Below are 22,126 nucleotides of genomic sequence, written 5' to 3'. Positions count from 1 at the left end.
ACATTATGACCGCGATCATAAAACCCAAATGGCTAAATGTGTGGAACAGATGGAAGCCAAAATAACTACGTACTTTATTATCAAACGTACGATTCACACAATGTTGCCTGGTTAAGATCAGGATTAGTAGCCCTACATACAAAACTTATAGTTTACACAACTAGGTTTGGAAAGTCGGTGCAGACAAATATCAAAGGCAACAGACAATAAAACTAACAATGGAAAGCTAAAAATACTTATATCTGTCCGTAACTCCGGAGTCCCTTTATCCCCGTTAACAATAAAGCCAATTTTTCTCAACAGCCAGTCACAGTTGCAACTTGAAAAAAAAGTAAACCGAATTATCTATGCGCTCGCTGGCAGTTTTTTTCACTCTTTAACCCTGTTAGTGCAAAGCAGATTTGCGTAGGCCCCTGTCAGTGGCGGCGGCACACTGGGCCCAGGGTCCCCACTGCAGTTTTGCTATCAATTGTGTTTGCCGCGGGTTGATCTAGTTAGTTGATTGCGCCGGCCCCGCCCGCCCGCGGTCAGCCCGCTCCTCAAATAAGCCTGACGAGCCAGAGGTGCTGGTGGATGTGACTCTACTCTTTGGAGTTATATTTTAAACGGATGCGTTCATATTTTGTGAAACATAGGTAAGTACAGAGATATAACTTGACAGCAATTGGAATGTAGCTACCTAATAATTGCCGGAAATATATCAGTAATTTAAAACGATAATTTAAAACTGGGTGAACTTTTAGTAGTCAACTTCAGTGTCGTCGTAATCATAGACTATTTTTTATAATATTTTATAAAAATAAAATAAAACTATAAGGATCAGAATAGGCAAATAATGGCATATATGCAACTATTGATATAAAGAAATCAGTAGTTACATTTGCCTAAAAAAACGGCATCGGCAGTAGTAAAATTATTTACTCGAATCCGTCCATTTCAAATTAGGTGGGTTTGAATGCAGCCTCTCTCATTATGTCCAGTCAGCTTTGATTTACATCTCTGGGCTTTGGACTCATTAGAATTTCAGAATAGTACGAAAATTACCTACTAACTTAGGTATTAAATAACAAAGAACTTCTGCTATCTTCGTGTATATAAATAATACTGAAGCAAAAATGGTAATTTTTCAAAACTGTCAGAATTTGTATAGATTTAACAGATTTTTGACAGATAAGCGCAGCTACTTAAGGATTTTGGTTGCTAATGTGTTGGTATTGGTTAGGCAGTCTTACTGTCTGATCCATCATCACCCAGTAACAAAAGTGTGTCATTATCATCATCAACCACAACCCTGAATCTTCTTCTACTTGAGATAGTCATCGCCCTCTCTGTATTCCTCATTCTGCATCCATAAATGACCATAAAATTCCGGATACCATATATGTCGATGGTCCAGTGCGCCGGTGGTGGGCGTCCCACGCTACGCTTGCCTGGACTCCCATTACTTTATCTTAAATATTGTAAGAGCTGCTACACACTGGAGTAAATCATAAATTTCAAATGTACACATTAGTGAACCTACAAAAATAGTTCCTTTTCATATACTTTAAACCAACTAGATTACTAGAGGTAAAACATGATTTATTATCATAAGATTAAAAACGAAGAGTTTGACGGGTTCATCTGTAGTCCAGGCGTCGAGCTTATGATTCGCTTTTTGAAAGCACGTCTGCATTACATAATGCATTCTATACAGTGGCCATCCTATTTGGCCGTATTAAAAATCTGTGGCCAGACACCGACCCCCGTACATTCAACCACACGTAGACGTTTCATTCATTCATTCTTACTTTGCATTCGAGGGTTAAAATAAATAATAATATACGAACTCATTTTTCTGGAACTAAATTTTGAATTTGGAATAAAAATGCTGCTAACTATTTTTCAGCCAGGATTAAAGAGATACGACACACGGATGTTGAGAATTCCAATTTCGAATAAATAGGTAGCGTATATCCGTACTCATTTGATATCAGCGCGGGCAAAATTATTGTGTTTTTTCAATGGAAAATAAAATGTTTTTGCTTTTTAAAAGCGTTTTATAGGCGACCGACAGCTGGGAGCTGGTCTGAGGAAAATTGTCGAACAAAGGATCGGCTCTAGAGCGAATGATTTTTTATCGCGAAAGCAAACCCCGCTTCGGGCTTTCTAACGTGGAATTAAAGGTGGGTGCTCGGTCTCCAAAAGGATTCGCAAGCAATTTTTTTGTAATTCCGACAACGTGAGTACATTTTACACTGATTTCAAAGCTCCATATATGTATGGACATCACATATGATACCTACAAACCTACCAACATGTTAGCTGAAATAATGTTATACTTAATCTTAAATAGCATTAAGTACCCTATGAAACAACCTACTCTTCACTTCTCTACTTATAAGGCTCGAAATTGGGTATCATACACGTTCATGTATGTAGGTATATTCAGAAAAAAATACGATTAAAATTAGATTTTTTAATTCTCCATAGAGGTAGCTAATCAAAAAATCGCACTCACGCAACCGCGGCTTAACCCTGGCAATGGCCGCGGGCCTGTGACACCACATATCGATGAAGCCCATGCTTTTATTGTTCCACTCGGCCCGTTCGGAAGACCAGCCCGCGGCGACGAATATACGGGAAAATCTAAATGGATAGACACCGGCGATCGAAGGGTTAAAAAATAAATTTTAAAAAATATTCGGAAAATATCTGCTGCAGCTACGGAGTGAGGTGTTTCTGTCGTGGCCACAGTATTGTTCAGCTGTTAGGTATGTGATTAATTAATTAAGGATCTCATATTAGACTGATATTACTGTAGACGCGGTAGTACCTATTATGCAATAAATAGTACAGACTGGATTGGTCTGAAACAACCCCTTGTAGGTAGAGCTCCTCTCAATACACCTAAGTCTAAAGTCGAAGTATGAGATCAGTACTTACATACATACGAGTACACCCTCAAACGTTTCGATCTGAAACACTACCTGAAATTGACTTAATGCAAAAATCATTTTCTACCAGTCAACCTGCATGACGTACGCCGAATGAATAAATATGATCAAGAGCCGAAAAGTTATAAAGTTTTACGAGCGCGACCACTCAAATCTACAATGGCGGGCGAGTGTTAGCGGCCAGTTGACTGGACGATTGGACAGCAAGAAATCTCGCTGATAAAATTTTAATGTTGGTATAAAAGGGTAATAAATTTGATTTACGCGCCCCCTGTCCCCGTAAAACAGAGTAATATCGAAAAATAGCATAAATAATGCTAGCTTACAAAGTGGGGTTACCCACGGACCCTATTCTCAAAACCGCTCGACGTTAACTCTACGGAAACGTTCGTATGTGTAACAGAATCGAGCATGTTTCATACCGTTGTTTAGAGAATAGGGGCCCGCGTATTAGGCGATGTTTACACACAGGATATGTGACAGCTTACGCGTCCACCAAAGGTCGTTCGTAATTTCCAAATGAGAGAATGAATGGACGTAAAATTTTGTCCTTTCCACACACGGATATTTTTGTCGCAGAAATAATTTGAAAATGTAATTTGCGCGTCGATTTTTGATATGAGTTGATTGAAATCAATAAAAGTTTCAAGATCTCGATATATGTACCTACCTACCTATATCATATTCATATATCAATACGTATAATTAGTTGTTAATTCTTAGGATACCCTGTCAACGTTTTGAGTCACAAACCCTAGATGGATGAACCAGACCTAATCATGCATTGTGATTAAAGTAACTATTTTAGTACACAAACAATACGTAGTCTAATGTACCTAAGTGGCCTAGGAGCCGCTCTGGTCGGAAGTGTACCTTAAAGCAAATCATTTTCCGGGTGATAGAATCTATTTTTCACATACCGAAAAATATTTGCACAATAAAGCACTTGGAAATAATAAATTCCTTGTTGAACCGCGGCAGGGACACAAAATGAGTGGAAGAAGCCACTTAAAAAGATTGGCACTCAGCGAGCCGGCATAATCCATGCAAATTACGTTAAATTAGGAGTCGTCAACATCGCCTCACCCTGTAATTTGGCAAGCAAACCCCCCCTTCCCCTTATTATTAATATTTATTCCTTTCCTCGTCTTAAAATCACGAAAAATCTGAAAATCTCAGAGACACTTCGATGAAGCGGATAAAGCTCGACTTAAAAAGTAACCTAATGAAATGTGTATTTGAATACGAAAGCAAAATCGAAATGAAAGGTAACATTTTAAATTGTACCTTCAAAATAAACATAATTCAATTTCATTGTAATACAATGAGTTACATTTAGTAAATTAGTAATTATTTATGATTTTAAACATTGTTGATTAACTTCATTTTATTTACTAAACTTAAGTAGTTACTATTTAGTAATTAACTAATTATATTCTACATTCTTATTTCCTAGTTCATAAGTCAGTAAAGCAAACTAATGTTACCGGCAATCTCACCTAAATAAAACACCAAAAACTCAAACACATGGTCGAACAAAGCGAGTTTACAGCGACATCAAATAGAAAGTAGCTAAAGAAAAGTTTTGTTCCATCGGCGAGATGAAGGAGAACGGCAATAAAAATCATAAAATGACCCGAAAACATTGTTTCAAGAGGTCCCAAAAGTTATAAAAATATTTCTTTGGTTAAGCCGCGGCAAAAGAAAGCTACTGTTTGTAACGAAACTTGGTTTTACTCTAGTTTATTTGTGTTCGAATAGTTTTTGCACGGGCAATAAAGAATTGTTAATGTTCGGCGGCCTTGTAAGTTATTGCTTTTGGCCTATTTTTGACCAGCTCATGTACAATATAACCTAATATACATTATACCTATTACTGTTTACGATTTCATTTCTTCTCTTGTGTTCCCCTCGGGCCACAATCTTGAAAATATTTTTGTAAATTATAGTAATCGGATGCTGATGATGATTATATAACAGTACTCTGATTGTTAACACACTTATGAAGTTGCAGTTGCAGTTGAATTTTAACATTACCGTGCATTATTAAAGAGTACATCACGGGATTCTATAGTACTTACGGCTAGTACTAAAATGTGGCAAATAAGAACCGCATTTTTTGTAGACCGTCTGGATACCAAACTTGAACCCACCGTCGCGTTTAACCCGCAGCAGCCAACTTCCGCTACCAAATCCACTGCGCTAACCCTTCGGCGCGGACACAAATTGCACACGCCTAAATAGGTTCCGTCGTCCACTGGGCCGCTAGTCATTAACTCACGGAAGCTAGTACAGCGGACCAATTTCCCTGCCCGGTCACCAATTAACAGCGCTCGGCACCCGAGAACGGGCACCACGGAAGGGTTAAGATGTTTGTTATGATTCACGCAAGAGGGGCCACATGTTATGGCCGGCCAAGGGTTAAGCTCGGGATTGATTGCATCTCCGATGCTATGGACTGATTTGGACGTATTTGGTTGCTTTATTTAAGATGTCCTGAATTAAAGTCAAATAATATTTGATGTCCTGAATATAATAGATTGGTCTTAATATTCGTAGCGGCTACGAGGCTACGGCGTAGCACGTAGCACTTTTATGAAAAAATCTATAAAATATCTGGTTTTTATTCCAAATCCAAATCCTGGTTGGTGTAGTAGCTCTAGTGTTTGCCACCGATTTTCTAAGAAGATAGGTATAGTCAAAGTCAAATATAAATGAAAATATCTAAATGGCTTTAATTACCTTGTGTTAGCATAATTAAGAATATTTAAAAATCGTTTTGAAAACCTATCGTTAAAACTACAGTTACGCATTATGTTTCGCCCTTTTTGCAAAAAACAAATTGTAGCGGGTGTTTGAACTACATCATATAAAAATATCTTTATTTGTTTTGGAAGGGCGGTTACTTTACTGCTTTGCTCCACTATCGGTAAAAAGTAGATCCCTAAAGCCATTTCTTTTTATTATTTTACCGTTCAGTACCGTTGTATGTAAATTTTGTGCAACTTAAATAGGCCGAGGCGAAAAAAGTGCATAATTATGTTTACAAGCTGAACAAAAGGTAACAGTTCTATTTTCGGTAAAAATGAGGATACCATTTTATAAAAAATACTGCTTTGCTTTTTAATTTGCATTTATTTTTTCGCGAAAGTTTTCTCAGAACTCTGTTTTTAAAACTTGAACTTTCTAGAGTTTTGTTTCTGTGTACTTTCATCAGTAAATGCATAATTTGTAAAATTGTTGTATTTTATGAAGATTTTCAGAGCATTTTTTCCAACCAGTAGCAACGGAGTCTCTTTCCCCCATTTCACCATACGTAGCACTCGTCCGCTTATCAAGTATTCCATCCACACATGTGTCAGGGCCCGCACCAACTAGGCGCGAGCTTGTACGAAGTTATAACACTCCTGGTACACCACCGCACCGCTTCACCACTTATGCATGCCTGGTACCCCGACCAAATGTAACTTTCCTTTCACCTACATTATTCGATTTAGAATTTGCCTTTCTGTTGAGTATAAAGATGGGATTGTTTGTTGGTTTAGTTATGATGAGTTATTGCAGAATATTTTATCTAAGTTCTCTGTTCTGAAATTGAAGTTGGCAAGGTCTAACTGCCGTTATGAAAAGTTCGAGAATTTATATATAACCTAACCAACGTTAATATCCCCAAAATTCAACACTAAAAGTCGCATAGCAAGGCTACTTTGATATACTTTATATAGCTACGAATGCTCGGGGTAAGATTAACTATAACCCTAAAAAATCAAAACGAAAATCACAGTCAGGACACATACACACATACACGTACACTTTAAGTGTATAACACCTCTCTTTTACCGTCGGGGGTTAAAAAGTGAAGCTTTATATAAGTGCTTTACTTTAGTTATTCATATCTTATCCACTTCAATGTTGTCCATAAAATATAACTCAATCAGCGGAATACTTACTTATAACAATATTGCCGACACACTCCGAACCGTTAATTGCCGAGCCGTCCCTATATGAAAAAGCTGGCACATAATTACGTAATTTGCTTGACAACAGCACACTAAAAACATCGGCTGCCGAGTTGAACTGAGTATTTTTAAAACGCGGGCGCGCCGGCAACAAATTGAAATTCATTTGTACGCCGCGGCCGGTCCATCGGAGAGCGCGTTAAGGAAAATTAACGACCCGTATATGAATTAACACCCACATGCACACCCTGTATATTTGTCGAGGACCGCCACAGGCCAGCGAGACGAGTGACGATCGATAGGCAGCAATCCGCGGACCGGCTTCAATCGGAAAAATCTGGATTGAGTGCGACACACTTTGATGGAGCCCAGTTTTGACGATACCGTGATTTTAGCAGTTAGCGGTGTGGGTCGGCATACTTTTGATTTTGCAGGGCTAGTTAGCACGTGGTGGCTTTTTGACACTGCACTCAAACTGCATATACAAATCAGCTTTTATTTTCTGGTGCAAACACAACGAACTTCATGCATATCTATTATGTTAGTAGTGTTAGTACCTACCTACATTCAACGCACTTGGCGTCTCTGCTCTCTCTCTCTCTCTCTCTCTCTCTCTGTATGCTTAGAACTAGTATTACGTATGCCGGTATCAGCAAATTTTTCCAATTTGATCGCAGTGTTTGCAGACCAAAATTATAATTTCCAAGTATCAATCGTAAAAGTTGCATCACTAATTTGTGTCCCAAAACGAAACTGTACAAGAAACGGTGTAATCCCCAAATCCCGTCCCTAAATAGCCGGAACAGGCTAGAATCTTGTAGCGACGCATTATTAAACACTGCCGGGATTAGGCTCCTTCACCCCGTCTTAAAAGAAAAGTCGCATCGTTCGGCAGAGTTTTATTCTCTTGTCTTTATAAGCCGATTAGCTGTCGTAATGCCGAATTGCGTTTACGTAAGATTTTACTTAATGTTTTTTATGTTGTTTTTGGGGATTATGGTATTGTTCCTTGTTTATGTCGTTATCGGCTTTATTTTGAGATTTGGATCTGGCTTCTAGTACTAAAAGATAATTCTGACTTCATCTGCGGTTTGTCTTATATTTTGTATCTTATAGAATGGTCTCATTCTATAAGATACAAAATATATTACATACGGCATATTATCTTCCATAAGCGCCTTCTATCATAAATAGTACTTTTTTATTAATTAATACTTTATTGTACAAATATGACATAATTACATATAAGTGCACAAAAGGTGCACCTAATACTAAAATCATTTTCTACCAGCTTTAGTAATTAAAATTTGGTGTATTGTGTCTTTTCTTCAGATGATTTGAAATCAGTTTATAAACTCCCTTACCGTCACTGTTCCAATTTCAAGTGCAAACAACATTCCAAATCTTGAATATCTTACGTTTCATTTGACATTTCTCCTCAAAATCCCGTTCGAAAGTTACTCCATTTAACCGGTTCCACAACTAATACTGTTACAATGGATCCGTCACGCTATCACCAACAAGGAAGTATTTGTCCCGCACGGGGCACCGTCGCCCCGCAAGCGAAAGCCTTTCTCTGAGTAAAGGCATTGTCCGTGTCCAGTTACTTTCCTTCAAGGCCGAGTAACGTTGTCCTTTGTAACGGGACCGTTGCGGAGATCTGTGGTTCTTCAACTGTTGCTGAAAGGCATTCAATTTAAATCTAGATGCTATTAATTAAGGATATTTAAAAAAACATGGCTTCTGAAACCAAATAGTTTAACAGCCTTGTAGTCTAGTGACTAGTTCTATATTGCATGTGTATCTACTGTACATAGGTATATTCTACATGTTTACAGTGCATTGCATATTTAATTGAAATGTACAATGTTACAAAAACCGCAGTAGGTACTTTCCTACCAAGATGTAATGTTGAAATATGTATGATGGAAAAAAGGAGGAGAAATAAAACGATACATCGCTCGTGGTAGACTGCTAGGTTTGAATCATGTTCGTAAGGTAAAAGTTTGAGAACCACTGAAGAGGAGTAATTACGTATTCCAAATTTGAAAGGGTTATTTGAAAATGGTGCATCTTTCTGTTACCGTTATGCCCAATGATAGATAGTTTATGGATATAACGGGCTTAGTGACGTCTGTTGGACTCGTGACGTATATTTGGTACAGTTAATATTTTACAGCTATGTTCCATTGAAGGGTTAAATGCAATCGTAGAACAATAAGTTAACAGTAATTTGTAGAGAGTTTTCAAACTTTCTTTAGGATCGACCGTTGCGTTTTGATTTGGGCTTGTATAAGACCGTCACAAAACAATAAACACAAGAAAGTACAGTTTAATATTCTCGTGTATTTCGGCCAGCTAAAGAAAGAATTATGTTTTTACTAAATAATTTCCTTTATAAAATTGTTAAGATATGTAACAACATTATTTACCAGGAAAATAGCTAGTGGAACTTGATTTTAAAGTTACCTACCTATGGATTATGGCTTCATGGGACTTAGAAATTACTAGAGAGCTTTACCTAACTACAGTAATATCCCAATAAATTTTATGATTATTTTTCAGAACACTTGGTGTATTGCTACTGATGTCATAAATAATCTCTTTGTGTTATTATTTGTTGCCACTGGTGTTACTTTGTCATTGTTTGTTGTCGTCTTTGTCACAGATTGGCAATGGCATCTCTAATTGTTCGGGTCCGACGCAAAAACTTGACCCATTTTTAGGGGATTGTTCTTTTCTCGTAGCCATTAGTTGCAAGGCCGATAGTAGCGATCTCCACGAACAGTATGTGTTTTAAATAAATAGGTACTCAAATTAAATACTGTTTAATTTATTGTGAATTTTACTGTTTATTTTAGAATGATGTATCTCTTGTTTTTAGATGAAATATTAAATCAAGACACTGTTTAATAAATACCTACTAGCGTTATTAAAAATCGTGCCTTTAACATGTTTCATTTAGATGAATTGGTTCATTCTTATTTTCGGAATCTTACATCTATAGATATCAACACAGTGGTTATAGAAAATAGTAAAACCAAAAATGTTGTGCTGAGGTTTCCAAGTTCAATCCTCTCGGTCTTGTTTTGCCCATAGCTTACCATTATATGGGTTCTAAACATAGAACTGGCTAAAAGTGGGGGCAGATAATACACTTCTATCTACACAGTAAGGAAATACAATAGTTCCAGGCGTGAGTGTATAGGTATGTGTTATGATTAGAATGTAACAGGTGCCTTTCGGATAGCAAACATGAGTCATAACTTCATGAAGAGATGGTAATTTACAAAGTGCAGCTCAAACACGCAGCCACGCAGCGCCCCGCAGGTCCTAATAAACGGCCCAATTCTATGCAACTACAACACGCCATAGTCGCGCGGCGGCGTGACATCCGATCACAATGACCACAACAGCTCACACAATGGCCTTAACTACATTTAACTTCCTAACAATCACTCAAAGGAGCAAAAAAACTCGGTGACAAATCGACAATAGCACGAAAAACAAAGGAATTCTTTAACATCGTTCTGAGTATCAGTGTGCACGAAAAGGTACAATGGGAGGCATCGACGCCTAATGACACACCAGACTCGCCTCTTTGTGGCACTTTATGGTCCCCACGCGACACCAGAATAGAATTAGTTCCACTGTTTTGCCAACACGGCTCTGTCCAGTGTGCTGGTTGGTTCCCAGAAACGTGCTAAGGAATTGGGACAGAATCGTGCCCCAAAAAACTGAAAACGCGTGCCTTGGCCACTGATTTTTGATGGCTTTTAGCACTTCCAGCTAGGGGTGAAACTTTTCCCCGAAACGTGCGAGACAATACAACTAGTACCTATAACTAAAGCACAACTTCAAGAATTGTAAATCGACCAACATTAAATTGCACATACTCGTAGGTATCACAGCTACATAATATTATAGGTACTTACATATATTATGATCATACACCACCCTAGTCAGACCTGAATCGTAATCAAGTTAGGTACTCAGTAGTTATAACGAAAAAGCCATTTCGATAAACTTGATGAAATCGAATACTGGACCAACTTTTTACTACTATAGGAAAAGGAGAAGTTCCCGAGACTAAAATGCTAGTTTGGTAGTATTTTTAATATTTTTTTGTTCTGAGCCTATTATAATATTATTCTTATTTCTTTGAATTCTATATCTAATCTGCTGCAGTTTCTGCCAAGCGGTAACACGTACTGTTCGCTACACGTTACCACTACGTCACACGTTACCACTACGTCACACGATACCATTACGTCGCACATTACCTCTCATCTGCACCTTTGATGTGGATTATCCAATCAGTCCTTCATAATTTGGAGAGCAGTGCGTTAGGGCCGAATGTTTGCCGGCGACGGAGGCGCATGTCGCAAATACTTAGTGGGGCCGCGTCTCATTATAATCCCTGCGTACCGCGTCAGCCGGCCGATATTAGTGCGTATGGTCGGAGAAGTGTGGATGCACCTTTATGTTAAATGGAAATTATTTTATTTATATTTATTTATTTGTATGATAAATATTATTCTAGGAAACCATTGTGTTAGAAATATTTAAATGAGGTTTGTCAAAAAAATTAAATCATATTGATTAATGTTCTAGCAATCTAATAAAAAGCATAATTATTATTCATAATCACTACATAAATATTAAGGTTGATATTATTTCCTGGATAATTGATAATAATTATAGGTGCATAATTTTGGCTAAGTTTAGTTAACCATTGAAGTATTCATTTATTAAACCAACTTAGTCTCCTTAATGCCCCAACATTCTAACAGCAAAAACTCGTAACAGAATCCCGACGAAGAATATTCCATCCAAACCAAAACACAGTCCAAATCCCCCTCAGCCTATCCACAAAAACATCGCCAAAATCAGTGAGTGTTAAGAGGGCTGAGCGCCGCGTGTGCGATGCGAGCCGCGGGCCCGTCATTGTTATAATTTTCAATAAGGGGCGCGATCGAGGGGCATCGATCGAACACTACTGGGTACAGAGCGTGCATCTCCGCACGCATATCTGTTGCACTAAGATGTGGGAATCATTTCGGAATGGTTATTGATTTTTGGGTTTCGCCGGAGCTGTGGAGATATTGTGCGGATTTTGTTATGGGAAAACTTTTGGAAGAGATTCATTTATTTTATATATTAGTATTGTTATAAATTGCAGCGTATTGCAAATTGCAAGAAATATTTCAGAATATTAAATGTGACATAATTGTCTGATAATTTTGGAAAGCTCCCATGGTAACTACTACAGACAGGCTACTGTACACTTGTGTTATAAACTCTTGCAAACTGAATCAATTGCGAGAATATTATTATTCCGTACTTATTACTGTAATGTACAATTATGTTGTTTTTATTAGCTAAATAATTGTTTATAACATTTTAAGAACACCCAAGATCATGTATTGCGTACTACGAAAACCCTCAAAAGTTTTGAACCCGAGAAAATAATGCAATTCCTACTGTGACTTATCAAAACACGCCTTGTACGTGCCATTCGACACCATGTGCGTCGGCTCTAAAACAACTACCTATGTCGCGCCGCCCGGGGCGCTACAGAATTCTATTAAAATTCGAACAATGCCAACTTCCCCAACTAATATCTGAACTAAATCCCTAATAAGTATGCCATTGTGTGAGAGGGACGCGGACGGAGCGACAAAGAACACGTTATACCGATCTCGGGGAGAGTTCCAATTTCGAAATGCCCCATCGTTTCAGCGAGTTGCGCGCGATGTTTTGCTTTACGCGTTTGGGGTTAGGGTTGCTTCTACCGTGTTTGTTGTCTGGTGGTTATGTTGCCAGGGTTGTGGGCTGGTTGGTTTGGAGTCGCGCACCCGTGCGGTGAGGCGCTGGCCATGGAGGCTAGCCGACTAGCCGCACTCCCCTACTGCAACTAGATTTGCAGTTCTGGTTATAATACGCGTCGGGACATTCATTCATTACATTCAAGCTACTGTTTGACCTTATAAGTTTAGGTTTTTGTTGTTCAAGAGTTTCGGTTTTTTCTCGGTTTAATGAAAAGGGTTTTTTTTGTATGTTTCTTTCAGTGTTAGGGGTCATTCTTTTGATGAATACAATAAATATTTTGAACATAGTATATGCTCTATTGTTCAATAGTTTCGTTACTGCTTACATCAAGCTGCTAGCAAATACTATGTTTAAACTTACAATGTTATTTCTAATAGTTGTCATAGTAATAATTAGTCTAACTAAACATTGAAATCTTTTATTAAGTTTTCATAATATCTATGTACTTACTTTAAATAACTTTAGTACTCCATGAAAACACATAATTAAAATAAATTCAAAATAAGGTACATTGTAGACCTAGAAAACTCTTCACTGCACAGCGCACAATAGTATAATTTATGCATTTTTCTCGTTCCATCCACAATAAGGTACAATACACAGGTATACATATAAGTACATATAGGTTAAGAAAGAGTAATCAAAGTGGCGTTGTGCAATCAGCGCTGAAGTGCAGTGTCAACACTGCTAAGTGTTTTCCATGTTTCGCGTCTTTGTAACTTTGTACTACTGTCCGAAGTTAGAACGTCGCAGGTGAACTTTTAGGCAGCTCTTTATTACAAAGTTTATTTTTATAGACAAGTTATTTACTGATTTTACTAAAATTTATTACTTACACGCAACGGGAACATAAATAAGTTTAAGATCGTTTTCTTTTTCAGTAATGCTTGAAATTTGTAACAAAATAATTTGTTTTTTTTTTGTGAATGTTTTGTGATGTGATCCCAATACATACATAGTTACATACTTTCGAATCTATAAAAATAAGTAAGTACTTAACAGTAACTACTATAAAATTACCATTACATAAAATCATTTATCAATGCATAAAAAGCCTTTCAAATCACATCTTCAATTTTCAGCAACAATAAAATATTGTCATAATTAACTTTTACAATTTGTCACGTAGCATCACAACACGGTGTCAGTTGCCGCGTTTTGGATCCGGGCTATGGTCTCGGCGGGGGTTAGACAATGGCGGCTAACTACCCCTTTCTTGTAGCTTGGCGGGCGGGCGCGGGGTTAACCAAGCATACATTGCGTTTTGGGGTAACCCTGCTGTACTGGCGAGTGCATAAGTGTTTTAGTTCGGGTTTTTGGTGCTAGTATTCTAATCAGCCTACTACGTACTTACAGTGCTCCAAAATTGATAATGCGCATAGAAATCTTTGACATATCGGTTGTTTTCGATTATGTGACACATGATATTGACTCCTATTTCTTTCGAACAAGGTGCAAAATGCAAGTGTTTTTTTAAGGCTCTTACGATTTAATGATTCGGGTGTGAAGATCTGCATGTGCATTATTAATTTTGGACAAGTGTACATAGCAGTAGTTTCTGAAATTTCAACGAATTTCTCGAATGGGCAACAAGGGTTTGTCATGGAAATAATTAGCCTTCTAAAATGAAAATTCATACAGAATAGAATATATTTCTTATCAGCAATAATCAGACCATAAATATATTTGTTATTATTAATGTAGAGCTAAATCCGTGTTTAATGAACTCATTAATACACAATTTTTAAATTAAGATATTTTTCAAGTAATTCAAGTTGCTATTAAGAACTTAAAACGTTTTGTCGCGTGAGTTCTATTAGTGTTTTTAAACCCGTTAGTTCAGCTAATTAAATACGGAAGTTTTGATGACAAATTAGCTTAAATTGTATTTAAAAATAATTATGAATACCTACTATAACGTAAATAGACACTCACTTTTTGAAGTGATTATTGACACGAATTTCGTTTGTACAATCAATAGGTATATTATTATGTTATGTGTGCCCTTGAGAGTATATCATAGAATATTTTTTATCAAACATCCATATAAGATTTCTTAGAGCTATCAAAAATAGCAGATGAATATCATAAGTAACAAAAATAAAATATTTTACCAAGAGAACCTGACAATTTCAAAAGCAAAGTTAATTAAATATCTACCTGACTAAAGTCGAATATAGGTTTGTGTAAAAAAACAAACATCGAAATGCGAGTTGGAAGCACAATATGAATAATATGCTTTGAAAAATGGTATGAAAAGAATTAAAATAGAGAATATTTATAATGAAAATGCAAAAATACGTGTTAAAAATATAAAATAATATGGCTTATCCTTATAGAAAAACCTAACAAAAATAATATATTCTATCTCTTTAAAGTTATTTACGTTCACAATCAAAATAAAATGATTAAAAAATCATTTAATTTTAAAAAAATACGTATACAACACGCTTTAATAATAATAACACACATATCCATGTTCTCCAAACTGGAAAATTTACTGTACAAAAAATTGCCATAAACATTTGTGTGCTTGATTGTCCCATAAACTACGACTACTGTGGGGACGAACAGGCCCACAATGCAGATTTAGAACTAGGGTCGTAACCGGATCCTCAAATTGAAATGTTTTATTTCGACCCCATAGCGTTATGCGGATAATACCGACTTCTAAATTGATAACTCCGCGACAAAGCGTGTAGAATTGTAGAATCAGAGTCGCTTAGGAATAGGCTGTAAACGTGCTTATTGGCCGCGACCGCGGACTACATAAGACTGCAGCAGACGGCGTGTCGCGACTTCACTACTGTACGTTTAGTTCAGTTTTATTCAGGCTGTCAAAAATATTATGTAAGTTTCCGTTTTCTCAAGCGGAAACTGTCATGTAACTTTTCACAGTTAATAAATCTAGGTGACAGAAGAATACTTTTAACTTTTTTTGTTTTGTAAGAATCTGTGGTTCCTATGTATTTGTTAATATGCGATTCAATTGGCAGCTAGCTTGCAACTAGCGACATGACAATCAACAACAATTTCCATAGGAAATTAGGAACCCAGAAATACTAGAGGTGATAGAAAAAAAAAACAATTCATATTCTTGTGAATTATGATAAACCTAATATCTAGTTTTGTAACTCTTTAAAATGATAACTTAACTATAAAAAAACCGTAATATTTTTCTTTGCAATGAATACCTTCTTGTAGATATTAATATATTTTGATAGCTGTATAAAATGTATTCGCGTAGTATTTACTAAAATTTTAATTTTATCGTACGGAACCAGTGATACCCCACCCCGAAACTAGCTTGGCCGGTATTCTTTCTAACGCTTTGAAAAACATTATTTGGTTAAAAGTTTAACCGTACAGCCGTTTAAATGTAGCTTTGTATGTAGTAGCTCATTTACATACGACCCGGTTGTCATTTCGTATAATTTGCAAGTTTCTTTGTTGTTTAATATTTTGTTTAGGCCACCGGTTCACCATAAGATGTTTTACTTTGATTGATCGAAGCTACTCTACCATTTAAATTAACTGCTGAACATTTAGTTGGCTTGTCAAATGTGCGGATAAATACGTTATTAAGCGTCACAGTAATATTATAAAAGACGGAAGCTACCTACTGAACAGATTTCGATGAAATTTATTTTGCAGGAATTTGAAAAATATTTGAATTTTCCACCTGAAACACCTGCTTCAGATGGAAAAGAGAGAGTAATAGGTACTTACGATGCTTTATTTTACAGTAGTAGGTATTCTAAGATTGAAACAAATGAATTTGCGTCACTGAAAAAAGCGCCACAGAACAAAAGCAAGCGCTTCCAAATTCAAAATCCAACATCCGTTCACAGAGCCGTACTGGTTGTTGCTATTATCGCAATGATATCGCGATCAATCGAACAGGGGGGCGGTCGGGGGAGGGGAGGGGTGCAAATAAATGTATCTGGCGGGCGGCGGGCGGATAAATACGCAAATAATACGAAACTACAAAAATCAAAACCCATCCGCCACTCGGATGCAGGCGCATCGTCTGGCAGCGTGCTCTGCTTTTGTTTTCTTCCACAAGCATGATTATATAATTAAATTCTATCTTTAGATAAGAAAGACATAATTATATACTTCTGTGTATGGATAAAATACAAACAAAATATTATACTAAATGCCACAAATGCACTCATATCTTTGAAAACCGCGCTTGCTGGAATTTGTATAGGAGCTACATTTATTGACACTGATATAGCTGGACGGAACTAAATGTATACCAGCCAAAAGTAGAACATTTATTATTATTATGTTGTGTCGTTACCATCACGGGGCCATGGGGTCCCGAGCATTTGGAAGGCGTGCATGGGGCCGAAGCCAACACGTAGAGGCCCGTTTGACAACATTGATCTAAGTATATGAAATGTGACTCCAACCAACGATTTTCCCTATGTAAACTATAGAAGTAAACCCAAGGAAAATCCCGTTAAGTGCAGGATTATTGTAGGATATGGAGAAAACTAATACAGGGTTATGGAAGGGGGTTCTAAATGGACTGGGTAACTGGGACTATGGAAGGACTATGGCCCCTGCCTGACCTATATGTTTAAAACACGGATAAAATGGCGGGGGGTAAGTCGCACACACAGTAAATGGGCCCCCCAAAACAGTCGCTAGCACATTACGGTGACGTAGCAACAAGGGGGCAACATGACATGAGGTGCTAAGGATGGAGAGGTATAATACATCCTTCCGCGAGCATTTCTGCTCTAGCGGTACGCCACTCAAGCCAGCCAATGAAAGCAAGCAAGAGGTAGGAGATCCTGTTCCTCGTCAGTGTTCACTCTGGACAACTAATAAAGGCAAGTCAGAGATGAGGAAGAGGGGTTCTCCCCGGCATCGGGTGGGTGGGGTCGCTAATGCCCAACAGCTCGCCACAAGCTATTATTATTAATTCTGAGTTATTCAGTCTTGCAAATAGTGTAGCTTTCGGATTAGAGTACCATTATATTTGAATAAGAAAAGTTTTACTGAGTCAAAAGTCATTTCTACATGGATGGACCGATTGTTTTTTTTTGTGATAGTGGAAGTCATGGAGTTTTTTGTCTATAGGACAAATAATTATTATTATTAATTCATAATGGCTACCCGCCACTGCTTATAAGTAGGTACGCGGTACCATGATCGGCTGGCATTGTGTACCGGCTAATACTACCTATTACTATTGTGCACTTTTATTTACTTTTAGTTTATGTTTTGTATTTTTACTTATTCTACCTTTTCTAATATTTAATATTTATTACTTAATACATTTGATACAGATTGTACATATTACATTTTATCTATATACCTACCTACCTTACACAAACACTGTCTCACCCACTATTTATTTATTTCTTTCCACACTTATAACCTATGTAATTATTAATATCTCATCACACAAACCATCATAATTAATATATATAATACCAACTTCGCGTTCGTGACTGAGGTCAACTCAAGGGCCAGCTGAAAACCAGCGCTGTGGCCTCACTGTCCACAGCATATGCTGAGCTGGTGCTGTTTTGACACTCTGGACAGCATCCTTTATTTGTTTGTTCTGTATTAAGTATTCTGGTTATTTTTTTATTGTTTCTTTTTCTGTCTTATTATTCTGTCCCAGTGTGTCAAATAAATGTATCTTTCTTTCTTTTCTTTCTTTCTTTCTTTCTAATTAAAGTTCGAAGCCCCAAAATTGATCATTTATCTTAATTCAGTTAGCCACTACACTATGTAGCCCATCAATCATTTATTTTTACATAGGGCCTGTCACGGGCTTACGTGGCAATTCGATTCTATTTTAGATAATACATAAAGAAATGGAAAAAGAACAGCGCCAACGTATTCAGTTTTGGAACTAACAAATTTGCCTTACATTTTGACAGTGACAGTTGACGATACGCAACGTAAAAGGAGGTTCGAAAAACTTGTAATCGCTGCGTTACTTGACAGAAAACGCGAACTATAACTAGGTGTCAAATATTTTTTCCAATCCCATGTATGTAATACAAACACAAAACAGAAAAAAAAAACATCTTGACAAAAAAAAAGTCGTGTTTACATAATGAACAGAAAGTAGAGCATCATTCGCGGTACAGTGGTACCTCGCGAGGCCATTATCAAGCCTATAGCTATTTGCCCCGAAAAACAAACTCTCGCGGGATGTGCAAGGGGGGCACGGGAGGGGGGCACAATGCAACCAACTGCGCGTTCTCAGCCCCCCCTCTGCACAACGCATCAGCTTTGATTTTGAGTATTTTGACTGTTGCATTAACCCGCGATTTTGTCTATGAATGCGCAGTTTTTTTGTACTCGGAAGTGGTTGCTGTGCTGGGATTCTATGGTTGAGTGGGATAGTATAGTACCCGAGTCTACGTTGTTCCACGGAGACAGTAGTCAAGACTCAAGATAGACAGATATAATTATGTACATTAAATTAAGAAAGAAAGAAAGAAAGAAAGAAACATTTATTTGACACACTGAACAATAAAAAACAGAAACAAAAAGAAAAAGAATACTACAAATAATTTATATGAAAAGAAAAAAACAGAAAATAATACAAACAAACACGGTTGCTGTCCAGAGCGTCAAAAAGGCACCAGCTCAGCGTGTGCTGTGCCCAGAGAGGCCACAGCGCTGGTTTTCAGCTGGCCCTTAGAGTTGCATTTATTAAAACTTGCATAGCTCGCTGCTATTCTTTGCGGAAACTGCCCCTAAAAGTCTTAAGTCCCTTTAAGTCCAGCAGTGAACGTATTTGGTCTGATAAATAATTAATTGATCATTACACTTCATCATAAGCATAAGTCAGACATAATAATTAATAGGTAAGTTTAAAATGTCCCCGAACCCAGCCACGATAAAATAAAGAGTTATTTTTAATAAATAAAGTGTGACAGACCCGGAACAGTGACTGTGACAGTGCACATGTTATCCAGTTGTCAATTACTGGGCACATGCAGCCTGACTTATTCAGGCCTTCACACGTCCACTAGGTAGCATGCAGTGGTAGATATTATTAGTTGAACTTTTCCAAAAGAGCGCGAAAACTGCCCGCGACTTCGTTTGAAATTCAAACACTTCAAATAATTGAAATAATTCAAACTTTTAATTATTTCAATTATTTGAAGTGTTCGTTCTCTATCGACTCTATCGAGCGAATATTGTAGGTTCTGGGTTAGTATTCAAAGTTATTGTTAGTAACTTTTGTAGGTATTATATTTAATTAGATATCTGTGATTTAGCAAGGCTTAATGTTCAATGTTTAATAACTTTGCCGTTAAGACTACTTGGTGATAGTGACTGCATGTTGCAATGGAAATCGGCCGGCAGTCAAAGTATTGTTAGTGGTTGGGAATTATTACGTGATAAAAACAAGAGCTTTCGTTCAATTACCCCGTTTTGATTAAAACTTTACACCTTAGTTATCCATAACTCCGTAATATTGTATATAGAAACAAACATTCAATTCACAACACAGGCTAATCCCAAAACACAAAACAAAAAAATATTTTCAGTAAGTATACCTCTTCAAAAAAACGCGAAATACTATCAATTCACGGGTTGGTTTATTCGCGTGCGTAACATCCGTGGCAAAAAAAAAGCGTTTGCAGCCGCCGATATGACGGCTCAACCCGATAGATGGCGTCCGTTGTTTAGCGAAACAATGTATCGCAGAATATGTCGGCTTTTCGCGGCGCTGGAAACGCGACGGTTTTTGTACTACGTCACGTAATACGTCACAGTTTTATTATTATTAGAATCGAGGCATTTTTTACGCGGTTTCTAGTAGGTACCAGGTTATTTTGCTAGACGGTTAGAATATTTTGTACACTCATAGATATGACGAATAATAAATAAGTGCCATATTATATTTATGATTCAGCCCTCCATATTTTTTTGACAGAATCACACAGCTCAAAACATTTAAATAAAACAGACTTTTTTTTGGTCTTTCCCATAGGCAACTGTACCCTATCGCGAACTTTTGACAAAGATTTCGTATTCAAGATATATCGGATGGTTCTACCTTTTTTGGCATAAGATTTATTTGCCTAATCTCGTATTGCATAGTAACGTTTGGTCAAAGTCTCGTTACGCCGAAAATCGTATGGCATAAATCTCGTTTAGTAAAAAGTTATTTCGCATAACATTGTTTAGCCTAATAATGGTAGGGCCAAATCTTGAATAGCCTAATAATGCTATAGCATAGGTTTATACAAAGTAATAATATTCGTTTGGCTTTAACTTTGACGGAGCGTCTCCCTACATAGCGCAAACTGGTGCCTTGTATTGTTTCCGCTGTTTGGAAAACGCTCCGCTCCGCTTCGCTACGCTCCGCTTTGGTTTTGATGAACATGTGCACCTAACACGCTCCTCCTCGCTTTGCTCGTCGTCGCACCTATTTTTAGGTTTCAATCTCTTGGGGTTTGTAATAATTATATTGGTCGTTAACTTTCGATTTTTTGATCATACAACATCGTGAATTTCGGGATGTAGGAGAAAAATACCACAATTTGTACATTTACTACATACTTAATATATTATTTATTAAGAGAAACAAGATAATACATAGGTATAGACGAACATAAATTTGAGCAAACGAAACTTAGGTGTTTAAAGATTGTGCCTAAAGAGTTTTAGACGAAACGAGCCTTATGCCACTTAAGTCTTGGCAAAGTGATGGTTCGGCCAAAAAAGTTTAGACCATACGAGTTATGCAAAATGAGTTTTGGTCAATAAAGATTATGCGAGATGAGCGGAACCCATATCGGATTTAACATTAATTAGGTACTTACTTCGTAAATATTACTTCATTTTAACTTCGCGATAACCCCACTGATTTAAATGTAGCATCCCATATTTTGCTGAACCAAAATTATCTTGAAATTGTATTAGGTATAGCGTGTGTGTCTACCTACTACTACCTACACTGAAAACCAAGACAGCACAGCCCTGCTGGCCACGGCTGTAAACCATAAACTGTCTCCACAAAGTCCAATAAAACCCGACAAACACGTATAAATCTGGGGTGTTTTACGTTTGTTGTCCCAAATTATGCCATGAAATGGTACCTCGGGGCGATAACGGCTGTGTCGGCCATTGAGGACAATGTTTCCAAATTTCCATACAAATCGTTTAGGCCGAATATTGGAGGCCGGTAGTCACAGCTCATAAAATCCGATTTCAATATTTTCGAATGTCGCGCCACCCCTAGCAAGAGGCTTTTGCTTGGGGGTGTGTTATATTATTGTAAACTCAATGTATAAATTGCAAAATAAAAAAGTTATTACGCGAGTGCATTTTTGAGTGAGATAGCTAACCTAGTAAGGGCATCACGAATGCAATTAATTTCTGGAATTCAATTTGATATTCGCCGAT

Source organism: Plutella xylostella, chromosome 3 (genome assembly GCF_932276165.1).
Source record: "Plutella xylostella chromosome 3, ilPluXylo3.1, whole genome shotgun sequence".
Lineage (NCBI taxonomy): Eukaryota > Metazoa > Arthropoda > Insecta > Lepidoptera > Plutellidae > Plutella > Plutella xylostella.
Note: the sequence above shows the minus strand (reverse complement) of the source record.